Source organism: Heteronotia binoei, chromosome 15 (assembly GCF_032191835.1).
Source record: "Heteronotia binoei isolate CCM8104 ecotype False Entrance Well chromosome 15, APGP_CSIRO_Hbin_v1, whole genome shotgun sequence".
NCBI classification, from domain to species: Eukaryota; Metazoa; Chordata; class Lepidosauria; order Squamata; family Gekkonidae; genus Heteronotia; species Heteronotia binoei.
Window position 1 is genome coordinate 64901231 of NC_083237.1, and position 16846 is coordinate 64918076.

General features: G+C 47.5%; 1 protein-coding gene across 1 annotated transcript in view; it reads left to right on the plus strand.

Moving 5' to 3' along the window:
* Positions 1 to 11581: 11581 nt before the first annotated feature.
* GJC1 (gap junction protein gamma 1) overlaps positions 11582 to 16846 on the plus strand; it is a 43907-nt gene continuing 38642 nt past the window's right edge. The window contains 1 exon segment of the mRNA XM_060256719.1: positions 11582 to 11940. The gene's annotated coding sequence lies outside the window, so the exon portion shown is untranslated.

Below are 16846 nucleotides of genomic sequence, written 5' to 3' on the forward strand. Positions count from 1 at the left end.
AAGAATATGGAAACACCATATAAAATACACGATTTCACCTGCATTTTTTTGCAGTCCCTCAGTAAAAGTCATCTTGTTTCCATCTATGTTGCATAATTCCACAGGGCCTGCAAGACCATCCTTTTTAGGCAGGCCTTCGCAGACTGCTGACTAAGGATGGCCGAACTGATGAACCATCAAAGTGATTCCATATAGCGATTTTTGCCATTATGCAAATGGACAGAATAGCGCCAGGAACATCACTGTTGCTGTCAAATTATATAAACTGGAATGGTTTTTTAAGACATTGATTTAAAATATTGTATAACTTTTAATGCTGTTTTAAAATTATTGTATATATTGTATAATGTTTTATTTGAATGTTGTCAGCCGCCCTGAGCCTGCCTAGGCGGGGAGGGCGGGATATAAATAATAATTTATTATTATTATTATTATTATGAGGGCACACAGAAAAACATTCTTTTTCTTTGAAGATGCAGAAAACTCAGAGTGTTACCATGTCCAGAAGTGCTCAGGTCAGGGAGAGGGGGCTATTCTCAAATGACTTCTCCTGTCTCAAACTTGCATTTGATTCAGATTTCTCCACTTCCTAATTCTTATGTTGGTTTTCAGTTTGCAGAACCGCAGATGTACTGAACCTGGCACTTAACTGGGTTAGCTTTGAAATTAATTGGAACTCCATGCTGTTTAAAAAGCAATTCTCCCAGTTTAATTTCAGACACAACATTTGAAAATGCTTTAGGAAGACAAACTCAACTTTGAGCTTTGATAGGTTGCTGAATTTTTAACTTGTATCAAATTTTGCTTCAACACATGTTGTAAGTTATTTATCCCACAAACTATGAAATGAATTTTGTGCATTCATGGTGGGGAAGTCAGTTTAGTTTTTCTCAGAGGGTAAAATAAAAAAAAAATGATCGTATTACATTGTGTGTAGTATAGCCAGGAGATCTGAGGACTGTCTGCATGCCTGAAGCTCAGGGTTGTCAAATTCATTTGTTACGAGAGCCGGATCTGACGTAAATGAGATCTTGTTGAGCCGGGCCATGTGCTTCATGTAATGCCAGGTAGGGGAAGTATAAACTTTATGATGGACACAAACACAATGAAAGTTTTTTTTAAAAAAAAACTTAAAATAAAGCATGTTTCAAAGATTAGCACTCTACAAAGGAAATGTGCTGGGTGAACTTCGTCTGGACACATACTCAGTGGTTTGTTGTTATTCCTCATCTAAACAAATCACATTGCTTTCCTACTGAGAAGGTCATGAAGGCATGAATACAATGAAAAAGGTAAAAGTGAAAACCCGGTTGCACCCAGAAAAAGCAACAAAACTCTCTCTCCCCACCATGAATTGCTCCATGATTGGTGTAGTGGTTAAGTGTGTGGACTCTTTTCTGAGAGAACCGGGTTTGACTCCCCAGTCCTCCACTTACAGCTGCTGGAATGGCCTTGGGTTAGCCATAGCTATCACAGGAGTTGTCCTTGAAAGGGCAGCTGCTGTGAGAACCCTCTCAGCCCCACCTACTTACCAGAGTGTCTGTTGTGAGGGAAGAAGAAATAGGAGATTGTAAGCTGCACTGAGTCTCTGATTCAGAGAGAAGGGCGGGGTATAAATCTGCAGACTTCTTCTTCTCTACTCCCTTCCTTTCCAAGGGAAGAGTCTCAGCCAATGGAGAAAATAGCGGCTTTGCTCTGTAGCTCCTGTGTGATTGAGCAAGTCTGGCAAAGCAAGCTGTGATATATACAATAGAAGAAAAGGGGAGATTCCCTGCATAGTAGAATGCCAAAAAGAAACGCTGGGAAATACTGCTTACTACAAAAGAGAGAAAGAAGGGAGCAGACTTGCTCACAGGCCTGATAGGAGCCCTCCAGGGGCCTTATCCGGCCCCTAGACTCTAAGTTCTACACCCCTGCCAATGTTTGACAAACTCTGCTGGTTTGGTTGCCATGTAGCTGTACCAGACTGAATTAAAAATTGCTCCGATACCCCCAGGGACATCCAGTGTTGGCGTGAGAGCTCCAACCAGGATGCCTTCCCATGTTTCCCACAGAGAGTGTGCTCTCTGCTAGGTCTTGTTTGCATGGACTTCAGTAGACAAAAATGCAGTAGAGCATGGACGACATGGTGAGTAGTGCCCTGGTATAAATAGATGGTGTGGCCTCATTTGGAATGCTGTGTGCAATTCTAGTCACTGCACTGGTCACTCCCAAAAAGGATATTATAGCATTGGAGAAAGTCCAGAAAAGGGCAACTAGAACAATCAAAGGGTTGGAACACTTTCCCTATGAAGAAAGGTTAAACCGCTTGGGGCTCTTTAGCTTGGAGAAACGTCAACTGAGGGGTGACATGACTGAGGTTTACAAGATTGGAAGATTGGTTTCAGTAGGGGGTGTGGCCTAATATGCAAAGGAGTTACTGCTACAAAAAAAGCCCTGAATTTAGCAATGCATTTTTAAAAATGTCTGCTTTCTCTTTCCCCAACCGGAAAATGATGTATTATAAATGGTGTTGGAAAAAAAATGCAGAATTAGCATTTGAGATACTTTGGACCACTTATTCTTGAGGTGTTGGTCACTTCCATACTGGCCAAAGACTGTTTTCGTTTAAGTTAATGTTTGAGGAATTGATGCTTGAAGAATTGATGGGATGTTTGGACTAAACACTCCAAAGAGCTTATCAAGGCTTAAAAATCATGTAGCCAATGTAAAATAATGAAATGTCAATTTGACCAAGAGAAAGCCAAATGAAGGCTTCATTTCCAAAGCATCTGCAGGCCACGGCTGTGACTAGGCTAAATGCCCTGGAAACCCCCACTGGAAAAACCCTGCATATTTTGTTGTGTATGTGTGACTCTATGTTCGGTGTGTGGGTTGTTAGTTCCTGCCTGGCTCATTGGAGCCTTTCGGACTGAGCTTGGGGACTTGGGTACAATGGGAAGCAAGATCCAAATCTCTGCTTCCCAGGACCAATCACCAGGCCTGTGCTGCTTCAAATGGCCCAATGACGTTCTAGCGTGGGAACTTTGGAGTCAATATAGTTGGCCGCATTGGCCCAGTAGAGTAGTCTTATCATGCTGTAATCACTAATAAAGAGCTGTGATCAACTGCAACTAAGTCTCCTCATGCATCAAACCCACTATTTAACAATATTCCACCACTTCTGGAATGACAGACAGGTTCTGTAGGAGGCCTCAGTCTTGGGTCTTAGAAAGCTGAAGGTTTCCTTCAAGGGGACTGAAAGAGGAAGGAAACTATTACACAGAATATTAAACTATTCTAATGTCCTCATTAAATTGCTGCTGGGGTTAGGGCTTTGTGGCTAGGATTTGCTCGACAAATTTAAAAAAAAAAAATAATCTGAAGTTGGAGTAAAGGGGGGAAATGTCATTGCTTATTGTCAAATGTTATTTGAGCACTTCGTGAACAAAGCAACGTTGACAAACTGGAGGGAAAACCGGGGAGAGAAGAGTGACGTGACCGATTGCAGGCCGCGGGGGGGTGGGGGGGGGTGGGACAACACCATGTTATGAGAAAGGATTTTAAAAGCTAAAAATGTCTGGCATAGCATGCAAATGAGGCCAGGGAAAACATTTGAAAGAAAGTTGTTGAAAGAAAGAAAGGAAATAGACTGCGGAAATAACTGTCTTAATTAAATAAATAGATTTAATGGCTTTATTTGGCTTTAGCACCAGACCCTGAGTGCTACAAGTTTAAATCACAGATTGCCAATATACAGGATTGTCCATGTAAGGGCTTTTTTGTTGTTGTTTAAAGCGGGAACGCACAGGAACGCAGTTCCAGCTGGCTTGGTGTCAGGGGGCGTGGCCTAATATGCAAATAGGTTCCTGCTGGGCTTTCTCTAGAAAAAGCCCTGTGCAAAACAATGGTGACGTCGGGGTGTGTGTGACGTAATATGCAAATGAGTTCCTGCTGGGCTTTTCCTACAAAAACAACCCTGTTCCATGTTATGTATTATGTCTGTTACTGTGCTTAAAGCACACTGCCATTATTTCCAGGATCCTGATGCCTGAGTTCTGATTGGCCACTAACTAAAGGGGGCGTGTTTTACTCAGCCACAGCGTTTACATTGAGTTGAGTTGCCTGTGTTGTCTGTGACTGTTTCTTTTTGAATAAACTGTTGCTGAGTTAAGAGCTGACTGAAATCTCTTTACAATAGTCCAAAGTTCCCCCTTTGGTGGCTGGACCGTTGGTCTTGAATATGTCATTGCATGTATTCAGCCAGGGCCGGTGCTAGGATTTCTGGCACCCCCCCCCCCCCTCAGTGGTGTAGTGGCTAAGTGTGTGGACTCTTATCTGGGAGGACCGGGTTTGATTCCCCACTCCTCCACTTGCACCTGCTGGAATGGCCTTGGGTTAGCCATAGCCCTGGCAGAGGTTGTCCTTGAAAGGGCAGCTGCTGTTAGAGCTCTCTTAGCCCCACCCACCTCACAGGGCGTCTGTTGTGGGGGAGGAAGGTAAAGGAGATTGTGAGCCGCTCTGAGACTCTTCGGAGTGGAGGGCGGGATATAAATCCAATATTTCACTTACCTCACAGGGTGTCTATTGTGCGGGAGGAAGGGAAAGGAGATTGTGAGCCGCTCTGAGACTCTTCGGAGTGGAGGGCGGGATATAAATCCAATATCTTCATCTACCTCACAGGGTGTCTGTTGTGGGGGAGGAAGGGAAAGGAGATTGTGAGCCGCTCTAAGACTCTTCGGAGTGGAGGGCGGGATATAAATCCAATATCTTCTTCTTCATCTTATTAAAAATATAGGGAAAATGAAGAGCACCAAATTTGAAACTTTTCACATTTTTAATTTACTGATTTTTAATTTTAATTTTTTTTAAAAAAATGTGATATGTTATTTAAAAAACTGTGAGAATAAGTGCTGCCGGCCACACTAGGAAGGAGGGTGGCAGGATAGGATGAAGTGGGAGACCAAGTCGCACATCAGGGAGAGGGGGGTGGCTTGGCTTTGTTGAGGGCAGCTTGGTGATGGGAGAAGACGAGGGGACAGTGGTCAGGAGCCAGAGTAATCCGTGTGGGAGGGGGCACCCAGTGGTGACTGCCTACCTTGCCTACTTCCACACACCAGCCCTGCATTCAGCTCTAGACACCAGCAGTGTTCCCTCGAGGCTGAGTTAGTGTGAGCCAGCTCACAGTGTTTTAGTCTCTAACTCACACATTTTTTGTCTTAGCTCAGGAAAGATGGGCCCCAGAGCAAACTAATTTACGCAGTAGACAAATCACTTGATCGCAACTTTAATGCCAGTAGCTCACAAAGTAGAATTTTTGCTCACAAGACTCCGCAGCTTAGAGGGAAAACTGGATATCGGAATTAAAGCATGCCGGGCGGTGGGTATTTCATGGGAAAATGCTGGCATATCAGGGGTATGCAAAATTCCTCATACGGTGCAGTGGTTTGAGATGCACTGCCCGTCAATGATGCAGATTCTTCCCATGCAGGGGGAATATCTGATGTAAGTGATCTGTTTGGCTGCCATTTTGAGTGCAAGGTACAAACGATGGGGCAGATTGCCTTCTAGGGATGGGCCCTAACACAACTGCACCATATTGAGAGCTGGCAGGAGTGTGCAGGCAGCTCTCCCACACCAAGCCAGACAGGGCACACCAGGGTATGACCAAGGAAGATATCAAAATGCCCCAGCAGGGTGTCATAACACGACCCTGAACATATTTTTAAACCTCTATATCGTCTGCTGGGTTTTTTAGCATTTAAAAGCATCATCCAATTGAGGGGAAAAATAGCATGAGCCTGTTGCGTTTGATGTCAGCACCTGCCTGCAAAACACATCGATTCTTTCTTGTGGTTCTAAATAAAAATTGCCGATGGAACGCAAGGAGTTTTCTTAGTTCACAACCAGTTTGCACCCTGCATAGTAACGTTTCGGAACAACTAAAACAAGGGCTACAATCACACACCCCAAATAATGCACTTTCAATCCACTTTTCAGTGCACTTTCCAACTGGATTTTACTGTGTCAACTGGCAACATCCAGTAGGAAAGTGAATTGGAAGTGGATTGAAAGTGTATTATTTAGGGTGTGCAGTACAATCCTAAATTGGCAATAAGGACTCATTAGGGTTTGTAGAATCTTTCGGGATCAAGTGCCGCGTTCTACTGGAGAAAGTTTTCCTTCCAGACGTTTCTACTTTCTCCAGTAGAATGCGGCACTTGATCCCGAAAGATTCTACAAACCCTAATGATGTTACCAGCCGTGAAAACCTGAAATCTTTAATAAGGACTCGTCCCTGGACAGGCAAGAACTGGCTCCCGCCCTCTGCCGGAGGCTGCCTTTGGGCTGTTTGCAAGCACAGTGAACCCATTTGGAGCAGCTGCTGCCACCGCCTCCTCAAGGTGGGGGGGAGGGCGCTTGCAACCAGTGTTCCCTCTAGGCTGAGTTAGTGTGAGCTAGCTCACAGATTTTTCACCTCCGGCTCACACATTTTTGTCTCAGCTCAGGAAGGAGGCCCCCAGACTGAGCACTCTTAATTTATTCAGTGGCTCTAGGGTTGCCAATCCCCAGGTGGGGGCAGGGGGTCCCCCGGTTTGGAGACCCTCCCCCCGCTTCAGGGTCATCATAAAGCGAGGGGTGTAGGGTTGCCAAGTCTAATTCAAGAAATATCTGGGGACTTTGGAGGTGGAGCCAGGAGACTTTGGGGGTGGAGCCAGGAGACATTAGGGGTGGAGCCAAGATCAAGGCTGTGACAAGCATCATTGAACCCCAAAGGGAGTTCTGGCCGTCACATTTAAAGGGACGGCACACCTTTTCAATGTCTTCCCTCCACTGAAAATAATGGAAGATAGGGGCACCTTCTTTTGGGGCTCATAGAATTGGACCCCCTGGTCCAATCGTTTTGAAACTTGGAGGATATTTTGGGGAGAGGCACTAGATGCTATACTGAAAATTTGGTGCCTCTACCCCCCCCAAAAAACAGCCCTCCCCCAGAGCCCCAGATACCCATGGATCAATTCTCCATGATTTTCTATGGGAATAAATCTCCCTAGGGAATAACAGAGTTCCCAGCAGACATTTCCCTCCCCTCCCCCCGCTTTCTGACGACCCTGAAGCGGGGGGAGGGCCTCCAAACCGGGGGATCCCCTGCCCCCACCTGGGGATTGGCAACCCTAGAGGGGAGGGGAGGGAAATGTCTGCTGGGAACTCTGTTATTCCCTATGGAGATTTATTCCCATAGGAAATCATGGAGAATTGATCCGCAGGTATCTGGGGCTCTGGGAGGGGGCTGTTTTTTGGGGTAGAGGCCCCAAATTGCCAGTGCAGCATCTAGCGCCTCTCCCCAAAATACCCCCCAAGTTTCAAAAAGACTGGACGCAGGGGGTCCAATTCTAGGAGCCCCAAAACAAGGTGCCCCTATCTTCCATTATTTTCAGTGGAAGGAAGGCATTGAAAAGGTGCGCCGTCCCTTTCAATGTGCTGGCCAGAACTCCCTTTGGAGTTCCACGACGCTTGTCACAGCCTCGCTCTTGGCTCCACCCCTAATGTCTCCCGGCTCCACCCCCAAAGTCCCCAGATATTTCTTGACTTGGCAACCCTAAGCGGCTCACCCCCCTCCCCCCCCGCCACCCCTTGAATGCCAGCAGCTCACGAAGTCGACTTTTTGCTCCCAAGACTTGCACCTGGCTTGCAACCCAAAGGAAGCGAGCGGGGCGCGGGGCCCACTGCAGCCCCTGGCCGAGCCCCCCTGCCTCCCGCGGGGCCCTTGGCTCGGCTCGCCTTTGCACAGGGGCTCGGTCACGCCCTTTCCTCCCTCCGGCTGCAGGGCGGGCGAGGCCAGGCGAGGGGGCTCCGCTGCACCGGCAACGAGGAGAGCCCTCGGGGGCTGCATGGCACGTGGCGCTGGGCGCGGCAGCGGGAGGAGGAGACGAGGCTGCTTCGGGCGCCCCCAGCTAGGGCCGGCAGGCGGGAGAGGAGGGGGGCTTGAGCTGCCTGCAAAGGACCGGGAAGGGAAGGGGGCCTTTGCCCGGGAAACGGCTGCTCCGCTGCTTATGCCGCGCTCCTAGGGTTGCCAATCCCCAGGTGGGGGCGGGGGATCCCCCGGTTTGGAGGGGCCCCCCCTTCAGGGTCCTCGGCATGCGGGGGGGAGGGGAGGGAGATGTCTTCTGGAAACTCCTTCTTCTTCTTCTTCTTCTTCTTCTTCTTCTTTTTATTATTATTATTATTATTATTATTATTATTATTATTATTATTATTATTATTATTATTCCCTATGGAGATTTATTCCCATAGAAAATCATGGAGAATTGATCTGCGGGTATCTGGGGCTCTGAGGGGGGGCTGTTTTTTGGGGGGGAGAGGCACCAAATTTTCAGTACAGCATCGAGGGCCTCTCCCCAAAATACCCCCCAAGTTTCAAAAAGGTTGGACCAGGGGGGTCCAATTCTAGGACCCCCAAAAGAAGGTGCCCCTATCTTCCATTATTTTCAGTGGAAGGAAGGCATTGAAAAGGTGTGCCGTCCCTTTAAATGTGAGGGCCAGAACTCCCTTTGGAGTTCAATGGTGCTTGTCACAGCCTTGATCTTGGCTCCACCCCTAATGTCTCCTGGCTCCACCCCTCAAAGTCTCCTGGCTCCACCCTCAAAGTCCCCAGATATTTCTTGCATTGGACTTGGCGACCCTGCCCCACCCCGCCTTGCCCTTAGAGAGCCCCCTCCCCCGGCAGGCTGGCAGTGCTGCCCCCTCCCGCCCCCCAACCACGACCCTGGGATGGGAGGGAGGAGAGCCCTGGAGGGCCCAGGCCAGCCCCTGGGGGCCACTGCTTGGAAGGGAGACCACCAAGGAAGTCGGGGGGGGGGGCAGACCACCTCTCTGAATGGCGCTTGCTTGGAAACCCCACAAGGTCGCCATAAGTTGGCTGAGATTGGAGTGCCCCCCCCCCCCCAGTGACTGGCCAGGGCCCACCTAGTCGAGGGGGGATTCTGACCTGAGTCTCCCAGACCCTTGGGCTGCCCCACTGACCGCTATGTCCGGCTGACTCTCTGCTTTTCTGTCTCTTCTGTTTTTGCCCCAGCCTTCCGGCAGGGACCTCAGTGCGGCTTCAGAGGCATTCCGTTTTAGCTTCAGGACAATTCTGCAAGGTGAGTGGGATTTGAACCCGGGTCTTTGGAGTCCTAAGCAATGTCCCCTCTAAGCTGTGGAGGCTTGTGAGCAGAAATTCTACGTTGCGAGCTACTGGCATTAAAGCGGCGAGCTGCTTCATCAATTAGTGTGCTGTGGGGCCATCCTTCCTGAGCTAAGGCAAAAATGTGTGAGCCGAAGGCTAAAAAAACCGTGACTCACGCTAACTCGGCTTAGAGGGAACACTAGTCCTAAGGACTGTTGCAAGGCAAATAATGAAGAAGACTCTTGCTGGATCATATTGAAGAGCCTCTGAGTCCAGTTAAGTGCCACCCACTAACATGCTTTGTGAATGCCCCCCAGCAGCCACGAAGGCAAAAGCTGCGTCTCCCCCAGTTCTTTGCCTCCAGCAAATGGCATTCAGTGCCCACTTTGTAGCTGACAGTGCAGGTTTACTCAAAAGTAAGTTCCACTGCGTCCATTGGAGCTTACACTCAGGTCAACATCCACAGGGTTACGCTGTCAGGCTGTTGCTGGATCCATAAATTTGTATGGTCTTGGGTTTTTTTTAACAGCCATGGTTTGCGACAGTAAATTCTGTATTGTGAGAATTTTTAAAAACTTTCCCTTAATTTCCCTTGATTCAGGTTTACTTAGGAACCCTGAGGATTAGTGTTAAGGGAAAGGTAACGAATCCCAGGGCTACCATACATTAGTCCAAGTACCACTTGACATCTGAGAATATAATAGCTGTTATTCTGGATCAGACCTGTGGTCCATCTAGTCCAGCATCCTGTTTTGCACAGTGGACAACTGGTTTTTGTGGAGGTCCAACCAAGAGGACATAGAGAGGCCAAGGCCTTTATGTTGCCTCCTCACACTTGGTTCAGAGTTACTGTATCGGAATATGGAGACTCCTTTTAGTCCCCAACCATGGCTATCACCTATGGATCTATCTGGCCCCCTTTAAAAACTCTCTCTACTTCTGGTGGCCGTGGGTATTTTGCTGGGTATCTTCAGAATTTGGAGGGACTGGGAAAGCCATGCTCGAACTCTGCCTATTCATGGCTATGTGGGTGCAATAGCATATTCCTTTCTACTCTTCCTGGGCCTTGACAAATTGTGTAGTAGCAGGGATGCCAACTTTTAGAATTATCAGTATTAACTGCAATTGTTGTGTCCATGGCACTTAACAGTGGGCGTTTTCGCACTGACCTTACGCCGGAGCAACGTCCCTCTTCACCGTGCAGCGTCTGCGCGGATTTCGCATTAATTGCTCCGCAGAACCCGGAAGAGCCGCAAAATCCCGCGGCTTTTGCGTCACATTTGTAAACCACCAAAAACCAGTTTACATTTGCGACGCAAAAGCCGCGGGACTTTGCGGCTCTTCCGGGTTCTGCGGAGCAATTAGTGCGAAATCCACGCAGACGCTGCGCAGTAAAGAGGGACGTCGCTCCGGCATACGGTCAGTGCGAAAACGCCCCTTGTCACGTAAGCAGAATGGCAGTGATCACAGATTCTTAAGACATGTCCATGCAGCTTACCCTTGTGTAGGATTATCACCTTGCATTGATCACCCATGTTGATTTCTACGCAGAAGAATAGGAAATTTGTAGTGTGTGAAAATCAGAGGAAATTTGGAGAGGTACCAGGATTCAAAACCATATTTGTGAATGTGGAAGAAAGTTTAGAAGGGAAGCCCTTTGAACTGGAAAATTGGGCATATTGAATCATTTACAGTGCAGTCCTAACAACACTTTCCTGCGAGCAGTGTTTCCTCTAAACTGAGTGCGAGCTACCTCACAGTTTTATAACCTACGGCTCACACATTTTTGTCTTAGTTCCGGAAGGATGACCCTAGAGCAAGCTAATTTATGCAGTAGCCAAATCGCCTGCTCACAACCTTAATGCTGGTAGTTCACCAAGTAGAATTTTTGCTCACACAACTCCACAGCTTAGAGGGAGTATTGCCTGGGAGTATACCCAAATGAATAGATCTGAGTAGGATTCCAAGTAGATCTTATTTAGAATTGATCTACTATTCCCTCTGTTTCAGACTTGCACATTCCTTCAGATCAGTATAAAAATGTCACGGAATGAATTGGTGACATTAACAGGATAGAAATGTGTAATGGAACCTCCTAAGAGATCGACCTGGCATTATACAGCTTGAGGTAGTTAGCTGCTTTTAGGGTTGATTTTTGGTAGGTCTTTGGCCAAGGGATAAATCTTTTCACCTGGAAGGAAATTCCATCCTAGTCAATACGAGCCTTTGTTTCAGTGGACGTGTTTCCCTCCAGCCGTCTCGTGATTTCTTTCCTGTGGGAGGAGACTTTTCTTTAATCACAGGGGATGGGGGGAGAATAAAATAGATGGACAAGATGCTTCATTACTCAAAAGTATTTTACTGAAATAATCAGCTTGCCTGATAGGGTGGGGGAGGTTGGGAGGCTGACGGCTGCAAAGGGGTTGGGCCGCTCCTTTCCCGTTCTTGTTATTCATATCGCTCGGCCATGAAAGGAGAGCCGCGTGTCCCCCTGCTGAGTGGTCGAGATGCATATAATGTCCGTGCATCGTAACAGGGGGAGGAGAAAAGGGCTGTCTCAGACAATAGCAGGATCCCAACGTCTTTCTTCGGCTGTCAAAACTTGTTTTCTCACGCGCGCTGATAGCGTTGGGTCATTGCCGGAATATCTGCGGCCCCGATGATTATTTTGCTGCATTTAGCGACATTCTCATATTTATCATCCTTCTTTGTTAACCGTTTTTCATCCCACATCTCTTAATGTCTCCTCCAGCTAAGTTGGATTTCTCGCCTCCTGGAAATCACTGGGAACCGTAAGTATTTGCGGGTTATTCACGCACACAGCCGCTTAAAAACAAGACAAGAGAAGAGGCTTCTTGTTTGTTGGGGGAAACTTTGAAGTCATTAGAGCAAGTTCTGGTTTCAAAAGTGGAGGAGAATTGGGGGGAAGGAAATGCAGCATAACGAATTGTCTGGCTTCTCAAGCACTCTGGATGTTTCTGGCTGGAGCTTTCGGGTACAAAATCATTAATTAAATTCCACTGGAAGGGGAGGGGGGTGGAAGGGATGAAACTCAGTACACAAAGCAGGACAGCTTTTGCAGGACATGACTTTATAAATACATACAGGCAGGGCTTTTTCTGAGCAGGAACGTACAGGAAAGCAGTTCCGGCTGGGGTGTGGCCCAACATGCAAACCAGGGGGTGTGGCCTAACATGCAAATGAGTTCCTGCTGGGCTTTTTCTACAGAAAAGCCCCGCACAAAACAGTGGTTACACCAGGGGTGTGTGGCTTAGTTTGCAAATGAGTTCCTGCTGGGCTTTTTCTACAAAAAAAAGCCCTGCTTACAAGCTTCTGAATTTCAGGTGATTAGAAATTTTGGATGAGTTGCTAACATTCGCTGTCATTTCTGAGTTCAAAATCTTTCTGGACTCTGCGTAGCACAGGCAAGAAGGGTTTCAAGGAAGACAGACGCTGCCTCTTAAATTGTGAAGTATGTAGGTTTGCTGCTCTGGTAGGCCACGTGAATGAGATCCAAAGCCAAAGTTTCTGGGACTCCGTGTTTCTCTTCCTTTCTTCCCTCCTCACATGCACAGGCTTCTGACTAGTCTGTTTGCTTTGCCTCTCTGGATAAAAAAATCATTTGTGGGTTTTCCAGATGCCCTGTGCGCGTGGACTGTGGATACGCATCGAGACAACTCATTCAGAATGTAAAGGGTAAATGTGGGAGGGAAAGGTGGCCAAACGGCATTTCCTTTAATGAATTTTCTTAACTTCTTGGAGTTCGTAATGAAAATCGCAGGAAGTTCTTTCAGACTGACAAATGACTGGCTATGGGTGGCATTGAGAGCTTGATGTTGAGTGTGTTTAGGTTCTATATTGTGTAGGTTATGTCTTTTTTTAGATTGCGCTCTGTACGCATGCTTAGTGCTCCAGGCTTTCCTGTTAACACTTGGTTTAAGTCCCATAAAATGGTCCCAGTCCTTTCTGGTCCGTAAGGTGTTGCCATTTGGTGGCTAATTGTCATGCCGATGACTCTACTATTTTGTGCCCTCCGTCTTTTGAACACAGTAGATTGCTTGTAAATACTTCAGCCTCTCTATCCAGAGTTTTAGTTCCCCCTTCTTGTCTGTTTGGCATGGCTGACGCAGTCTGATCAGCAGAAGGGGAGATTTCTTCTTCTTCTAGGACAAGTTATTCCTTTAGTGGGGGAGGCTTTTCTCAGCTTCTCAGTAAAATAGTCCACAAATCACAACGGCTTGTTGGACTTGCTAAGGCTGAGTTCAGCACAAACATTCAAGAACATCCAATGCCCGTTTAAATGCAATTCAGAATCGAAGGTTCACATCGTCAGAGGATGGAACGAGTCCATTTTCAGCATCAACTCAAATAGCCGCCAGCCTCTTCTTGCCAGAATCAAATCACAGTCCCGAGGGGCCAGTCAGATGGGATCATCGTCCCAGGACTTGGGGTTGGGCGCTTTAGTGCCCATGAGACAGATTTGGATGCTTGTCTGTGGGATCCTTTTGTCAGGCCCTGACAGGAGAGACTTTTGGGGAAAAGGTCGGATCTGCTGGGAGGGGAACACCGCCTGCAGAACATTTCCTTGTACAATATGTATTTCTTTTATTTGGCTTCTAGCACTTCCTCCTCTGCTCAGGGCAGTTTATATCAGTATATAACATCAACTATTAAAACAATTAACAATTAAAACCAGGGCTTTTTTGTAGCAGGAACTCCTTTGCATGTTAGGTCACGCCCTCCTGATTGTAGCCAATCCTCCAAGAGCTTACAGAGCCTACTGTAAGCTCTTGGAGGATTGGCTGCATCGGAGGGGTGTGGGCTAATATGCAAAGAAGTTTCTGCTACAAAAAAAGCCTTGATTAAAATGAAGTACCTCAGTTTACATTTCATTAAGAGTTCACTATTGGTGGCACCAGAGCTGTCTGCTCAAAGCAAGAGCCAGTTCCTCTCCCCGACCCCAGGTATGCCATCAATAAAAGGAAGGCAGATCATCTAACATCTGCACACGGGTGGTAGGTGGTCAGACCCTCAGTCTGAGACTGGAGAGCCGCTGCCGGTTTGAGAAGCTACTGACCTTGATGGACCAAGGTGGGGTCTGATTCAGTAGAAGGCAGCTTTGTGTGCTCAGTAATTGTGTGTGTGTGTGACCTTTTTATAAAGGGGCCATCTTTCAGTCTTGGTTGTTCTCCTTTCGAGGAAATACAGTATTTACAGGAGTGAGTGAACAAATCAGTCTCATCTGAAAGCATAAACTCTCCAGTTTTCTTCTTCTGGATTGTGTAGAAGATGCCATTTGAATAGGATTCCCCGGGAGACCTCTGTGTGTGTTAACAGGCCTTGCACAAGGTGAAGGGGTACAGTGGGTCCTTGCTGCCTCCGTGTCTAAAGAGAAAAGCGATTCTTCCTCCCACTTCCTTTTCCAGAAGTAAAAGGCGATACACAGGATGGTTGTTTCAATTCTGTCTCAAAACCAGTTTAAAATGAAATCATGGGAATCTTCCATTGGACTTTCCATCCATCCACACACACGTTCTTGGTTTGTTTAAAAATGATACTGAAGCTCTGCAGGTGTTGCGTTACTGCTTGCGCATGCAGAACTACACTAAATGCGTTTTCTTTTTTTGCTCATGCATCAATGGATACTGCCCTGTAGTTTGATTTCAGTTTGTGGTTATCGAAGCAGAAATTTCCAAAATTACATACATGCACACATAGTAGTTACATACACTCAGTCTGCCTCTGAGGATGAGACCTTTGGTGAGAGCAGTTTTGCTGTCAGGGACTAGAAAATGCTGACCTTCTTCATAGGGTTGTTGGGACAGCAAGTTTGGTTTTATAACCTCCTAGGTTTTAGTGTAGACTGTCATGCATGACTTTACAGTATTCCTGCATTTCATTTTAGAATATTTATGTGATTTACAGAAGATCTTTGAGGTCTTTTCAAGCCTTACATCCGAGAGAGAGTAACAATACAGAGATTTGAAATCCAGTCCTAAGTGTGCAAAGTGGTAAAGCTGCAGTACTGCAGTCCGAGCTCTCTGCTCACGACCTGAGTTCAATCCTGGCGGAAGCTGGGTTCAAGTAGCCGGCTCAAGGTTGACTCAGCCTTCCATCCTTCTGCCGTGAAAACGTTGTGATGCGACGTCACCCTAGAGTCAGAAACAACTGCACTGGAGAGCCAGTTTGGTGTAGTGGTTAAGTGTGCGGACTCTTATCTGGGAGAACCGGGTTTGATTCCCCACTCCTCCACTTGCAGCTGCTAGCATGGCCTTGGGTCAGCCAGAGCTCTCTTATCTGGGAGAACCGGGTTTGATTCCCCACTCCTCCCCTTGCACCTGCTAGCATGGCCTTGAGTCAGCCAGAGCTCTCTTATCTGGGAGAACCGGGTTTGATTCCCCACTCCTCCACTTGCACCTGTTAGCATGGTCTTGGGTCAGCCAGAGCTCTCTTATCTGGGAGAATCGGGTTGGATTCCCCACTCCTCCCCTTGCAGCTGCTGGAATGGTTTTGGGTCAGCCAGAGCTCTCTTATCTGGGAGAACTGGGTTTGATTCCCCACTCCTCCTTTTGCATCTGCTGGGATGGCCTTGGGTCAGACAGAGCTCTCTTATCTGGGAGAACCTGGTTTGATTCCCCACTCCTCCACTTGCACCTGCTAGCATGGCCTTGGGTCAGCCAGAGCTCTCTTATCTGGGAGAACCGGGTTTGATTCCCCACTCCTCCACTTGCACCTGCTGGGATGGCCTTGGGTCAGCCAGAGCTCTCTTATCTGGGAGAACCGGGTTTGATTCCCCACTCCTCCACTTGCACCTGCTAGCATGGCCTTGGGTCAGCCAGAGTTCTGGCAGAGGTTGTCCTTGAAAGGGCAGCTGCTGTGAGAGCCCTCTCCAGCCCCACCCACCTCACAGGGTGTCTGTTGTGGGGGAGGAAGGTAGAGGAGATTGTGAGCTGCTCTGAGACTCTTCGGAGTGGAGGGTGGGATATAAATCCAGTATCATCTTCTTCTTTCTTTACCTTTTACCTAAGTGCATTCACTTGAAGCAAATGGCCTTTGATTTATAGGGAATTTACTCTTGGCGCAGAGTGGTAAAGCTGCAGTACTGCCGTCAGGTTGCTTCCAACTTACAGCAGCCCTGTGAATGAATGCCTTCCAAAATGTCCCATCGGTAACAGCCTTGCTTGGGTCTTGCAAACAGAAGGCCCTCGTGGCTTCCTTGATTAAGTCAGTCTCCCTCTGCTGCCTTCAACTTTTCCCAGCATTCTTGTCTTCTCTGGTGACTCTTTGTCTTCTCGTCATGTGACCAAAGTGCCAATACAATATAATATAAAAAGGTAAAGGTAGTCCCCTGTGCAAGCACCCGTGGTTTCTGACTCTGGGGTGACGTCGCATCACATTTTCAGGGCAGACTTTTTACGGGGTGGTTTGCCATTGCCCTCCCCGTCATCTACACTTTCCCCCCAGCAAGCTGGGTGCTCATTTTACTGACCTCGGAAGGATGGAAGGCTGAGTCAACCTTGAGCTGGCTACCTGAACTCAGCTTCCTCTGGGATTGAACTCAGGTCATGAGCAGAGAGCTTGGAATGTAGTACTGAAGCGTTATCACTCTGTGCCACGGGGCTGCTCCTTTAATACACTATAGACACCTTCAATGCCTGTTTGAACAAAGGCCAGATTGGGGAAGGAGGCATGCTCAGT